Genomic DNA, 15,353 nt, shown 5'->3' on the forward strand with positions numbered 1-15,353 from the left:
TCATTGTTAGGTTGTAAGCAACTACAACATCATACTCAACAATTTGGCTATTATAAATTGTATAAAATAGAAAAGCCATTGCAGGGAAGGATAATGATTTTTTTCATATTGGTCAAGTTTTATTAGATTGGTCATGTATCCTATGGTTTCTAATCTATGTTGTTGATTTAGATTCGGGTTCGTCGGATGCAGGCACTAAATCAGATCCACAGATTTGTGATTTTTTTCTCCCCATTATGATTCATAAGAGTTTCTTTATCATTATCTATTTAATGTTCAAATTCTTAAACTTCCAAATTTGATGCATATTTTTTGTGCAAAATGAGGATGTGATCACTTTTTTTTATAACACACTTCGGCAAGTTATACAAATAATTGGTGGACAAAGTATCACAAGAAAAGATAATTGAGAGGTATTTCTCTTTTGCATAGCACTAAGGACGTGTCATGTCAAAACTACGAGGGAAAAAACACACAAATATTTTTTTTTTAATATAATAATTTCATTGCTCTAAGTTTTGAAATGATTGATTACAGTTTAAGTAAAGGTTCTCTACATCATCTTAAGTTTAAAGCTCTTCTAGAGGAATACATTGTCGGGATTTTGAAGATCTTCATTATTAGATTGATATCAATGCTTATTTGATTCGTTATTACATTGCTTAAACAATCATGTGAAAATTATTTTAATAAAAATCTAAATGAAATTGGGTTTAGATTAATCGTAAAATCCAATCAAATAAACTTGAGTTTAAACCTATATCAAATAGCCAATTAACCTTTCATACTTTATTTACTTAGAATGAACTAAAACAATTATAACAATTAAAACCAAAACATTAATCCCAAACTTAAATTAAAGGTTATTAATGTGAAATATACAGTAGTCATAAATTTAATTTACTAATAACTAACTAATTTAACTTAAACTAACTAACTAAATCTAAAATTGATCCAACCATATACAAAATGAGTGTCTAATCTTTAAATAGAACTTAACTTTACAATTTAAATAAAATTAAAACTATCTAATTAAAACATGAAATTAAACTAATATTACTAAAGAAATATATATATATAATTTAAACAAATAACTTAACAATTTACAATTTAAACTAAATAAAACTAACTGCTATAACAACTAACTAAATAAAACTATTAATAATAAATCTATCAAACAAACAAACTAACATCATAATCTAACCTAACTATTACTAACCTACACTCTACTCTACCCTAATCCTAACCATCCCACTTGGCCACTAGTCAAGTTGATTTGACCCCCAACACATCTCCCTAGGCCCCACACAATTCCAAGCCTTTACATCAAAAAGGGAATGCTACTATTATGGAGGAGATGAAGTTTTAAAACAGATTTCTTTTTGCAAACTTTACTACATAACCAAAAACTTATACGAAAGACCTCAACTTATGTCATGTCACTAACATGGCAGCATTCACACTCCTTCCCACACAACCCAAGATGGAGGAAAATGCATCCCAAGCAGTGGGCACGTGAGCAGACACAAGGGAAAAGAAATAAGAAAGGTGATGACAACCAATTTCAAACTTATGAGAACAAGAAAACTTTCCCCCCAACATAAATGTTTTACCATCCAAACTGAGTGCTAGATAAGGAGGAAGATGGGGATGGGATAGGGTGGCAGGGTGATGTCACCCTCCCATCAAGACAACCTTAATTTAAGATAGGACATAACTACCTTTTTAAATCAAATCTAAATTGATGTCTAAGGCCAATGGGTAAGCAATAAACTCATAAAGTTTTATTGGTGAGGAGATAATTAGGATGAGATGTTATAATATATATATATATATATATATTTTTTGAATTTTCTTTGAAATTTTATAATGTATATTATGTCTTAACTCTATTTTGTTTAATTACAAAATTTAAATACAAAGGATAATTAAAGGAATATTCTCTGTTGTTCCCTTTGAAATTGAAAAGGTCTCCCATACAATTTCAAGTGGGCAATTTTGCTCCTGAGTGTGTATTTTTTGAAAATTTTCTAAGTATAGAATTACAAGGCAATGCAAAAAACATATTTTTTTGTTGGTGTAATTTTTTTTTTCTAAGTATAAAGTTTTTTTTAGTTGCTTAATAATCAAGGGGAAATTAAATTGTCCTTTTCAAAGAAAATCTATAAGGACTTATTACAACTTAATATACCAAGAGTATGGATTATCCATTTTAAATCAATAATGCAAGCATTGTTTGATTCAAATAATCATGCAACCTGAATCTACATCCATGATATAATTTTCATTTTTAACATAAAGGAAAAATTGAAATTTTACCAAATTGAACATCATCAATTCCATCCTATTTTTGAGATTCATCCATCTAAATTTAAATCACAAAAAAAATTACACGATAACCAATTATACTCCAAACACCAATTTTATTGGCAAACCTGATTCAAAGGCTCAGTCGAGAAAGAACCAGGAAGAAAACCTGGCTTCGTTGCCATTTACAACAAGTTTAAAATACAATTTACAATAGGATATCAATCCCAAATTTCAACAATTTAATTGGATTTTCTTCATGACCCTCACCAAGGGATTTATAATGTTTCCTGCAACACATTTCTAGAGCCAAGGAGGAAATAGAATCTGATCAGGTGACCAAATGCATGACCAAGAACAATTCAAACATGCATATTCATACAAGGTTCTCACAATATGACTCACAATGAATCAACACTAGGGAAAGGTGGATTCTTCCAACAGGAGAAGTCAAGCACAACACCAAATCAGATGCCTAATCGAGGCTATTAACCAAGAATTTTCATTCTTCCCTTTTAAACATGCCATACTCATATGAGGTTTGTGCTGACGGGTAGGGGCCCATAACACCCTACCCTCTCTCCCTCTTCTCATCCTAAGAAGAGACTCTACACTGGTTGAAGTCCAACTAAACAGACCTTTCCCAAAATTGGTCACTTCTACCCTCTCCAAGGGTGAGTAATACCAAAACACCCATGCAAGAAAAATCTCAAAATTGCAAACATAAACAAGAAAGTAAATCATCCAAAATAACATGGCTTTCAAATCTTCCCAACATACCCACAAACATACAAACATTCATAAAACAACAAGGTAGCATAAGCATGAATCAAACAAGAAAATTTGTACAAGAAAGATGAGAAATTCCTACCTTCACAAAGAGGTAATGGCAATGAACAAGTTTGAGTAGAGTTTCCCTTTTCTTCCTTGAATCTTCAAAACTCCTCTCTAAATGTAGAGATTGGGTAACAGGCTCCACTAGTCCAAGAAGGGCCTCTAAATAAGCTTCAAACTCAACCACCGAAGGGATCAATAACTTCTCCCACCCACTTGCAATTCTAGAAACTCCTGACTCTACCCATACTACGGTTAAACACTAAGTGGAGATGAGGTGAGGTAGCTCAAGATAACCATGGTCAATTTTCGCACAAAGGCAAAAAGAGACTTTTTGAGTGACCTCAAAAGTCAATAAAAGGGGCTTAGGGGTTGGAAAAGACCCCTAACCCATACCCATACCCTTAGGGTATAATTATTTCATGTTTTAAGCCTTAGGAAAAAGGTTTAGAGCTAAAAAAAATTTAGAAATAAAATAGGACCATCTAACTACTCTATCATTCCAGATTAAGCACTAATATGGGTTAAGGGAAGACTAACCTTGATTAAGAACCCAATAGAAAATTGACACCAACTAAACCAACTTGGGTCCAAAGGTTAAACAAATAACCCTAAACAACACACTGAAGAACATAAATAATTTATGAGTGTCAAGCGACACTAACAGAACATAATTACAAACACTAACATTCACTGAACATAGAAAGATTCATACATACATCTCACAATACAATACATGAATTATGAACAACAAGGTTTCCAAAATCAGTATATAGAGATCAGTTCTATTCCTCCGTAGGGTTTCTCGGCTAAAATATCTGCACACTCATTGCACACATTAGTAGTCATGTAAAATCACATGTACATATATGTATACGTATCAGAAATCCACAAAAATTGAAAGATACATCAATAAGGGTTTCTTCATCTTGGTTAATTCTTAACCTTTTAAAATCTCTTAAATCAAAGTCTCAATCCTACATTTGCTGATATCATCAACATACATATACATGAAACATTAAATGAAAAACATCAAATATATCTGAAAGTAACATCACACAACATGAAATAGTAAAGTATGTTCTGAGCATCAGATAATGTCTTGACATCTCGAGTCGTGAATATCAAAATAATAGTAATGTATCACTATGCTATGATGGGTCGGTATGAGGCATCACATCCTCCCCTTCTAGGCATGAACTTCCTCCTGGAGTTCATAAAAAAGATACGAGTACTGAGATCGCATCTGCGCGGCATCCTCCCATGAAGCCGTGACCTCATCCTAACAATCCCACTGGACCCTGACTTGGTCTAGCTCTCAGCCTCAAAGTGCTAGGGTCTATCAAGCAATAATGCGGATAGGCTCCAATGCTAGCTATCCGTCCGACTCCACCTGTAAAGCATCCCAATCTATAATATGAGTCTCATCATAAATGTATCCTCAAAGTACTGAAATATGAAACACATCATGGATGCATGACAGGCTAGGTGGCAAAGCTAAATAGTATGCAACATGTCCTATCCTCTCAAGGATCTTGAACGGCCCAACAAACCGAGGTGCCAACTTAGAGCCCTTTCCAAATTGAATCGGACTCTTGTGTGGTCGCACCCTCAAGAACACTCTATCACCAACCTGATACTCTCAATCCGTCCTCTTCACATCAGCATACTTCTTCTACCTATCTTGTGCCTCTCTTAGGTGCTATCTAATTAGGGTCACCTACTGCTCCATCTCCTTTACTAACTGGGGACCAATAGATACTCGATCCTCAATCCTATCCCAACTCAAGGGTGTCCTGCACGGTCTCCCGTACAAAAACTAATAAGGCGGCATACCTATGGAAGAATGGTGCCCATTGTTATAGGAAAACTCAACAAGATGTAGGTATTCCTCCCATTTGACCTGATGGTCCATCACATACATATGTAACATGTCCTCCAAAACTTGATTTACTCACTCAGTCTGGCCATCGGTCTGAGGATGGTATGCTGTACTAAAATTGAGCCTAGTGCTCAAAGCTGACTATAACTCTCTCCAAAATGAAGAAGTGAACAATGAGTCTCTATCATAGATGATCTTATGGGGAGCACCATGAAGTCTAACAATGTCCCACAAGAACACTTGAGCTATGTCTTGTGCTGTGAATGTAGTACGCATGGGTGAGAAATGGGAAACCTTGGTCAATGTGTCAACTATCACCAAAATGGCATCATGGCGACGAGATGACATAGGAAGACCAACAATAAAATCCATAGATATAGTGTCCCATTTCCACACTACAATCTCATGTGGCTGGAGAAGCCCACTAGGATGACGATGCTCCGCCTTCACCCTCTGCCACTCAAGGCATCTCGCAACTATGCTAGCAATCTACACTCTCATGCCTGGCCAATTATACAACTGCCTGAAATCTGCATGTAACTTCTTAACACCGGGGTGCACTACATAAGGTGCTCTGTGAGCCTCAAGTACAATGAGCTTGCGCAAACCCCCAATTGAAGGTACATACATACGTCCCCTATGATGCAAAAGTCCATCGGACTCCAAGGAATACTCTACGAACTTCCCTTCCAAGGGTCTTTGAGAATGTACTAACTAACTAACTTCTGCATAAAGCTCATCAGTTGGTAAGTGTTGTAAGATCCGCTCTCTCAAGTCAGTGCAAGTAGTCATAGATGAAAGCTCATGATGCCTTCTACTTAAGAAATTTGCAACCAAATTCTCCTTTCTCTTGATGTAATGTACATCAAAATTATACTCACACAGAAACTCCATCCACCTTCTTTGCCTAGCATTAAGGTTTGGCTAGGAAAATATGTACTACAAGCTCTAGTGATCAGAATGAAGCTCAAATCTATGACCCAGAAGGAAATGTCACCATCTCACCAAGGCATGAACCACTGTCGCTAGTTCTAGGTCGTGAGTAGGATAATTGAGTTCATGAGTCTTCAACTTCCTAGACTCAAAGGAAATAGGTTGTCCTTCCAACATAAGGACTGCCCCTAAACCATCTAAAGATGAATTGGTGCACACCACAAAATCTGCAACATGATCAGGTACTGCAAGAATCGGTGCACTCGTGAGGGCTCTCTTGAGCTCTTGAAAACCTCTATTACACTTCTCTATCCACTTGTACTTCTTCCCCTTTTTCTGAAGAGATGTGATGGGGTGTGCCAATCTAGAGAATCTTGAAATGAAACATCGATAATATTTTGCTAGCCCCATAAAGCTCCTCACTTCAGTAACACTGGTGGGTGCTACCCAATCCATGATGGCCCTAATCTTTGATGGGTCTACTAAGACTCCATCACCTGATATGACGTGACCCAAATAATGTATCTCGAGTCTGAAGAATGCACACTTTGATAAGCTTCCAAACAACTGATTCTCTCTCAGCTTTTGCAATACCTGTCTCAAGTGCTCTTCATGTTCTCTCTCATCATGAGAATAAATCAGAATGTCATCAAGAAAGACAACCACATCAGAATATCATCAAGAAAGAAAACCACAAACTTATCCAAAAAGGTATGGAATACTCCATTCATGAGGCTCATGAATACAACTAGAGCATTCATGAGGCCAAATGGTACCATGGTAAACTCATAGTGACCATACCTAGTATGAAAAGCTATTTTGGGGATATCACTATCCACAATCCTCAACTGATGATAATCTGACTTCATATCAATCTTTAAAAATACTCGGGCACCCTGCAACTAATCAAAGAGATCATCGATTCTGGGAAGAGGATAACAGTTCTTGATGGTCACTTTGTTCAACTGTCGATAATCAATACACAACCTAAGCGATCCATCCTTCTTCTTGATGAAGATCACCGGTGCACCCCAAGGTGACACACTAGGTAAAATATGCCCCTTCTCTAAGAGTTCCTCCAACTAAGCCTTTAGCTCACTAAGCTCATGAGTATTCATCTTGTATGGTGCTCTCGAAACTAGCTCGGCTCCTAGCACTAGGTCTATGTGAAAATCCACTACTCGAGGTGGAGGCATACTAGGAAGCTCTGAAGGAAACACATCTGCAAACTCCTGAAGGATTGGAAAATCATCAAGGGATGGCTCCCTCTCTAAATCTTCCTCTCTGTCACTAATAGTGATAGCAAACAACTGAAAACCCTTTCGCATGTACCGTCTAAGCTGCATAGCAGAAATCATACAAAGGGACACCAACCTCTTCACTCCAAAGATCTCCCTAGAGATACCATCATCATCCACACATTCCTCCCTCTTCTGTCGATAATCCATCTTAGCGCTATGGGCATAAAGCCAATCCATGCCAAGAACAACATCATAAGAACCTAGAGGGGTAATGCGCAGATCAGTCCTAGTGGAGATGTCCCCAATCTACATCTGACAACTCCGCACCATGAAACTAACTGACACTCTAGCTCTTGAGGCTAACTCTACTTCCCAACTAACATCCTATCTAACTACCACTAGCCTGCAACACTCCACCACAAATGGAGATATAAAAGAGTTAGTAGCCCCAGAATCAAATAAAATTGCAACCATACGACCTTGTATAATACTTGTAGCCTCGATAACTGTGGCCTGATAATTAGCCTAGCGGTTGTCAACCACTGCAAAAACTCTATGGGATCTATCAATGTCACCAACTATCGGCTCTAAAAAAGCCCTGCTCTAACCACTGGATGCCTATCCCTGCAGACACTCCCTAGCTATATGACCCATGCCCCCACAAGTGTAGCATGATCCACGAGTATAAGATCATGCACCCTATGACCCAAACTGCTGTGGGCCTCCTGACCTACTAGATCCATTGTATCCACCCCTAGAAGACTGTTGAGTCTTCACTAACTGTGACTGTGGGGCTTGTACTTACAGATCCTACCTAGGACCCTATGACTGCCACTACTTGGGCTTGGAGCCCTGATAACCCTGATAAGGTTTCTGCTGCTACTGCTGGGGTTTTGGCTGCTGAGACTGTTGGCCCTTAGAGGACCCTTTTGTATAGTTTTGATTCCCTTTCCAAGGGGGTTTCTCCTGGGAAGAGTTTCAGTTCTAAGACCGATCCTATGACTCCTGCCTACCTCGAGTATCCTCAACAACTAGTGCTATCTCCACTGCCTATCTAAAGGTGGTAGGGAAGGCCATCTAAACTAGGCCCTGTAGTGAGAAATTTAGACCCATAATAAAGCAATGCACCCATATTTTCTTGTCCTTCATGTATTCCACATAAGGAAAGAGCTCGAGAAACCTGCTCTCACATTGAGCCATTGTAAGGCCTCTCTGATAAAGAGAATGGAACTCCTCTATCTGTTTCCATCAGAAATGCTCTGACAAGTACCTCTCTCAAAATCTTTCTAGGAAAGATTCCCATGTGAGGGTGTCCATCCTCACTCCACCTATGATCTCCTCTTGATGCCACCAGTTGGAGACATCCCCTCTCAACAGATGAACTGCTAGGTGTGCTTTTAGATTACTCTCATAAGGGCATAACCCAAAGCACCACTATAGGCTCTATAACCATGCCTCTGCTATTGTTCCCTCAGTGGAACCAATAAATAGTGGTGGCCCAAGTCAAATCAATTCCCTGATATCATCTCCTACATGTCTAAGAGGTCTATCAAATGGGGTTCCTCTCTGGTGTATGGACTCTTCCTCATGTTCCCCCTGACCCTTTAACTGCCTCGGTGGGGGACTCCTAGTCCTCTCTCTGACTCTAGACCCGCCTCCTCCAGGTCCCTCTGCTTCCACTACTGGAATTTGCTGAACTACACCGATCAAAGTTTGAAGTGCATCTATAATGTCCTGGTTCAAGTTCGGTGGTGGTGGAGGTGGAGGTGGTGGTGGTGGTCCATCCTCCTGTCCCGCTCTACCACCCCTAGCCCTATGACCTCTGCCTCACTGGCTACGATTAACATGAGGCATCTACATAATTAAAAGTTTGAGTTAAGTTTAGGAAGCACAATGGTTTAAGGTTCCTAGTGTTGAAACATGAGCTCTAATACCAAAATGTCATGCCCAAACTACGAGGGAAAAAACACACAATTTTTTTTTTTAAAATATAATAATTAAATTGTTCTAAGTTTTGAAATGATTGATTATAGTTTAAGTAAAGGTTCTCTACATCATCTCAAGTTTAAAGCTCTTGTGGAGGAATACATCGTCAGGATTTTGAACTTCTTCATTATTAGATTGATATCAATGTTTATCTGATTCGTTATTACATTGCTTAAACAATCATGTGAAAATTATTTTAATAAAAATCTAAATGAAATTGGGTGTAGATTAATTGTAAAATCCAATCAAATAAACCTAAGTTTAAACCTATATCAAATAGCCAATTAACCTTTCATACTTTATCTACTTAGAATGAACTAAAACAATTATAACAATTAAAAACAAAACATTAATCCCAAACTTAAATTAAAGGTTATTAATGTGAAATATACACTAGTCATAAATTTAATTTACTAATAACTAACTAATTTAACTTAAACTAACTAACTAAATCTAAAATTGATCTAACCATATACAAAATGAGTGTCTAATCTTTAAATAGAACTTGACTTTACAATTTAAATAAAATTAAAACTATCTAATTAAAACATGAAATTAAACTAATATTACTAAAGAAATATATATAAAATTTAAACAAATAACTTAATAATTTACAATTTAAACTAAATAAAACTAACTACTAAAACAACTAAATAAATAAAACTATTAATAATAAATCTATCAAACAAACAAACTAACATCATAATCTAACCTAACTATTACTAACCTACACTCTACTCTACCCTAATCCTAACCATCCCACTTGGCCACTAGTCAAGTTGATTTGACCCCCAACACATCTCCCTAGGCCCCACGCAATTCCAAGCCTTTACATCAAAAAAGGTACGCTGCTATTATGGAGGAGATGAAGTTTTAAAATAGATTTATTTTTGCAAAATTTACTACATAACCCAAAACTTGTACCAAAGACCTCAACTTATGTCATGTCACTGACATGGCAGCATTCACACTCCTTCCCACGTAGCCCAAGATGGAGGAAAATGCATCCCAGCCAGTGGGCACGTGAGCAGAGACAAGGGAAAAGAAATAAGAAAGGAGATGACAACCAATTTCAAACTTATGACAACAAGAAAACTTTCCCCCCAACATAAATGTTTTACCATCCAAACTGAGTGCTAGATAAGGAGGAAGATGGGGATGGGACAGGGTGGCAGGGTGATGTCACCCTCCCATCAAGACAACCTTGATTTAAGATAGGACATAACTACCTTTCTAAATCAAATCTAAATTGACGTCCAAGGCCAATGGGTAAGCAATAAACTCATAAATTTTTATTGGTGAGGAGATAATTAGGATGAGATGTTATAATATATATATATTTTTTGAATTTCCTTTGAAATTTTATAATGTATATTATGTCTTAACTCTATTTTGTTTTATTACAAAATTTAAATGAAAAGGATAATTAAAGGAATATTCTCTATTGTTCCCTTTCAAATTAAAAAGGTCTCCCATACAATTTCCAGTTAGCAATTTTGCTCCTGAGTGTGTATTTTTTGAAAATTTTCTTAAGTATAGAATTACAAGGCAATGCAAAATATATATATGTTTTTGGTCTAATTTTTTTTTCTAAGTATAAAGTTTTTTTTTAGTTGCTTAATAATCAAGGGGAAATTAAATTTTCCTTTTCAAAGAAAATCTATAAGGACTTATTACAACTTAATATACCAAGAGTATGGATTATCCATTTTAAATCAATAATGCAAGCATTGTTTGATTCAAATAATCATGCAACCTGAATCTACATCAATGATCACAATTTTCATTTTCAACATAAAGGAAAACTTGAAATTTTACTAAATTGAACATCATCAATTCCATCCTATTTTTGAGATTCATCCATCAAAATTTAAATCACAAAAAAAATCACATGATAACCAATTATACTCCAAACACAAATTTTATTGGCAAACCTAATTCAAAGGCTCAACTGGGAAAGAACCAGGAAGAAAACCCGGCTTCGTTGCCATTTACAACAAGTTTAAAATACAATTTACAATAGGATATCAATCCCAAATTTCAAAAATTTAATTGGATTTTCTTCATGACCCTCACCAAGAGATTTATAATGTTTTCTGCAACACATTTCTAGAGCCAAGGAGGAAACAGAATTTGATCAGGTGACCAAATGCATGACCAAGAACAATTCAAACATGAATATTCATACAAGGTTCTCACAATATAACTCACAATGAATCAACACTAGCAAAAGGTAGATTCTTCTAATAGGAGAAGTTAATCACAACACCAAATTAGATGCCCAATCAAGGCTATTAACCAAGAACTTTCGTTCTTCCTTTTTAAACATGCCATACTCATAAGAGGTTTGTGTTGACGGGTAGGGGCCCATAACACCCTACCCTCTCTCCCTCTTCTCATCCTAAGAAGAGACTCTACACTGGTTGGAGTCCAGCTAAACAGACCTTTCCCAAAATTTGTCACTTCTGCCCTCTCCAAGGGTGAGTAATACCAAAACACCCATGCAAGAAAAATCTCAAAATTGCAAACATAAACAAGAAAGGAAATCATCCAAAATAACATGGTTTTCAAATCTTCCCAACATACCCACAAACATTAAAAAATTCATAAAACAACAAGGTAGCATAAGCATGAAACAAACAAGAAAATCTGTACAAGAGAGATGAGAAATTCTTACCTTCACAAAGAGGTAATGGCAATGAAAAAGTTTGAGTAGAGTTTCCCTTTTCTTCCTTGAATCTTCAAAACTCCTCTCTAAATGTAGAGATTGGGTAACAACCTCCACTAGTCCAAGATGGGCCTCTAAATAAGCTTCAAACTAAACCACCAAAGGGATCAATAACTTCTCCCACCCACTTGCAATTCTAGAAACTCCTAACTCTACCCACACTATGGTTAAACACTAACTGGAGATGAGGTGAGGTAACTCAAGATAACCATGGTCAATTTTCGCACAAAGGCAAAAGGAGACCTTTTGAGTGACCTCAAAAGTCAATAAAAGGGGCTTATGTGTTGGAAAAGACCCCTAACCCATACCCATACCCTTAGGGTATAATTATTTCATGTTTTAAGCCTTAGGAAAAAGGTTTAGAGCTAAACAAAATTTAGGAATAAAATAGGACCATCTAACTACTCTATCATTGTAGATTAAGCACTAATCCAAATTAAGGGAAGACTAACCTTGATTAAGAACCCAATAGTAAACTAACACCAACTAAACCAACTTGGGTCCAAAGTTTAAACAACTAACCCTAAACAGCACACTGAAGAACATAAAAAATTTACGAGTGTCAAGCGACACTAACAGAACATAATTATGAACACTAACATTCATTGAACATAAAAATATTCATACATACATCTCACAATACAATACGTCAATTACGAACAACAAGGTTTCCAAAATTAGCACACAAAGATCAGTTTTGTTCCTCCATAGGGTTGATCAGCTATAATATTTGTACACTCATTGCACACATTAGTAGTCTTGTAAAATCACATGTACATATATGTATACGTATCAAAAATCCACAAAAAATGAAACATAGATCAATAAGGGTTTCTTTATCTTGCTTAATTCTTAACCATTTAAAATCTCTTAAATCAAAGTCTCAATCCTACATTTACTGATTTCATCAACATACATATAAATGAAACATTAAATGACAAACATCAAATATATTTGAAAGTAACATTACACAACATGAAATAGTATAGTATGTTTATAGCATCAGATAATGTCTCGACATCTCAAGTCGCGAATATCAAAATAATAGTAATGTATCACTATGCTATGATGGGTCAAGGCGAGGCCTCACAAGATGGATCTGCACCACATCATAGTAGTTTTCTTTTGAAAACTATTTGGGGTATGTTAAAGGATGAAGGGCTGGCTATCTTTTTCTAAACTCAAAGAATGTGATATGGTATGTATGGTTGAGGCAATAATTTCAGTCAATATCTCCCCTATATTTGGTTTCATTACTTTGTACTCCACAAGATAGGAACTAATAGTCATGATTTGATAACATTGTTTTTCTTTAATTTGTATATATTGTAAAAAATTTCAAATTTAAAGAATACATTTTAATGAGTTAGTTGCTTTAATGCATTTTTATTATTCTAGAAGTGTATTGTTGTGAATAAATCAGGATTAAAAGAAAGAAACATAATTAATGACACATGCATTACTAGCGCACACACAAGAAGATTAGACCATGAGAAAATTACCAAATAATTCGCATAAACCTTAACTGTCTAATTAATAACAATTAAGAAAAATTTAACTACAACTTATTTTGCTCATTTTTTATAGAAATGGATGGTGATATGTTTGATTCTGATTCAAAATTCAAATGAAGGAAATAATGATAAAATAGTAAAAAAATAATGTAAATTGATCCAAAGTAGCAACTTCACCCAAGCTTTAAATCTTAAATAAAACTAGTAGTGTTTACAATTTGAAGTCTACAATATCTTCATGTATGATCTAATTCCCTTCACACACCCCTCTTAATATCTTCTTATGCCTCATTATAATTGGAAAATGGTGACCTTATGGAGGGAGATATTCATTCAAGGAGTTGTGTCTTGTAATAAGTAATTTCCAATAAAGATCACACATTATGGTTGCTTAATTATTGGTATTCCTTCTCATGGATGTACATGTTGATTATAATAGCAACATTTATTTGTCCTTTTCTAATCATCTCTTATGTGTTTCATAATTATTAAATTTTATTTTTTAATTGCATTAAGAATGTGTTTTTACCTCTATGTTATTCTTCCATGTTCTTCAATATTTTACTTCAACTCTAAAAGCCTTACACTAGTGACTTGAACTTTGGTACATTGCTTCTCTTGTTGAGATAGTATTCTTTGAAGAAAACTACTTTGGTTTTTTTAGGTTAATAGTTTTCTCTCAAATAAATTATGTTTGTACTTTATCTTTAAGCTACAATGTCTCTTATGTTTTTCACTTGCATATTATTTGTCTCCATTGGAAAATTGGAGGGGTGACATATGATACATGATATGTTTATTAATTAAAGGGCACTAGCTCAATGGAAGAGCACCTAAGTTACAAGTAGGAGGATGGAGGTTTGATTCCATCATGCCCTAATATGATTATATTGATTATTAAATTACTACCAAATATACTGCCAAATATACTATCAAATAAATTACCAAATAAACTACCAAATCAAATACTAAATAGACTACTAAATATATTATAAAATCAACTACCAAATTAACTACCAAATGAACTACTAGATATATTACTAACAATACCAAATAAACTACCAAATGTACTACCAAATAAATTATCAAATGTACCATCAAATAAACTGCTAAATATACTACCAAGTATACTACCAGATCTACTACTAGATCAACTACCAAATATACTAACAACACTACCAAATAAACTACCAAATAAACTACTAGGACACATCAACAAATGACCAAATCAATGATTAAATATTTTAGTCATAAATTTGGTTTTGAGGTTAATGACAAAAAATAAACCACCATTGGTCATGTGATCAAAATTAGTCATATATCTACAAATTTTAGTACTTTATTTAGTAATATATTATTGTTTTTGTACTAGTGGGATTCTAGAACCAAAGAATTCCTTGACCCCATTACAGAGGTCCTTCACAATAATTTTGAAAAAAAAAACCTAGAAAAGGAACAACAAGAACCCATCAAGACCAAGAGATTTGTCCCCTTGTAGGAAGAAAACAACATCCTTGATTTCACCAACTGATAAAATAGCCACAAGAGACTTGTTTTGCTCCTCATTTAGAATGGAAGCAATATTCTCTGATAATTTTATTGGTTTTCCAAGACCAAAGAATTATCTTTCGAAAGAAGAGAAGAAAAAAAATGAATGAATTCTTGAGAGATTTCTTTATCAGAAGACTTAACTCTAGAGGCCAACTAATTTTTGATGTTTGGTTAGATGCTTTTTTTTTTGAAGTAGTGATGTGGAAAAATCTTGAGTTCCTATCTCTTGATTTAAGCCAATGGTCACTATATCTCTACCTCTAGAGCTGTTCCTCTTGAGTTATGATATCATTGTATTTAGTTAAAGTAATTTTTTTCTTGTCCCTTACTCTAAGGAAATCTTGTGAATCTTGGATAGATTTTTGGATCCTTGCAAT

Source organism: Cupressus sempervirens, chromosome 4, assembly GCF_028749045.1.
Source record: "Cupressus sempervirens isolate cs-2001-9-10 chromosome 4, ASM2874904v1, whole genome shotgun sequence".
NCBI classification, from domain to species: domain Eukaryota; kingdom Viridiplantae; phylum Streptophyta; class Pinopsida; order Cupressales; family Cupressaceae; genus Cupressus; species Cupressus sempervirens.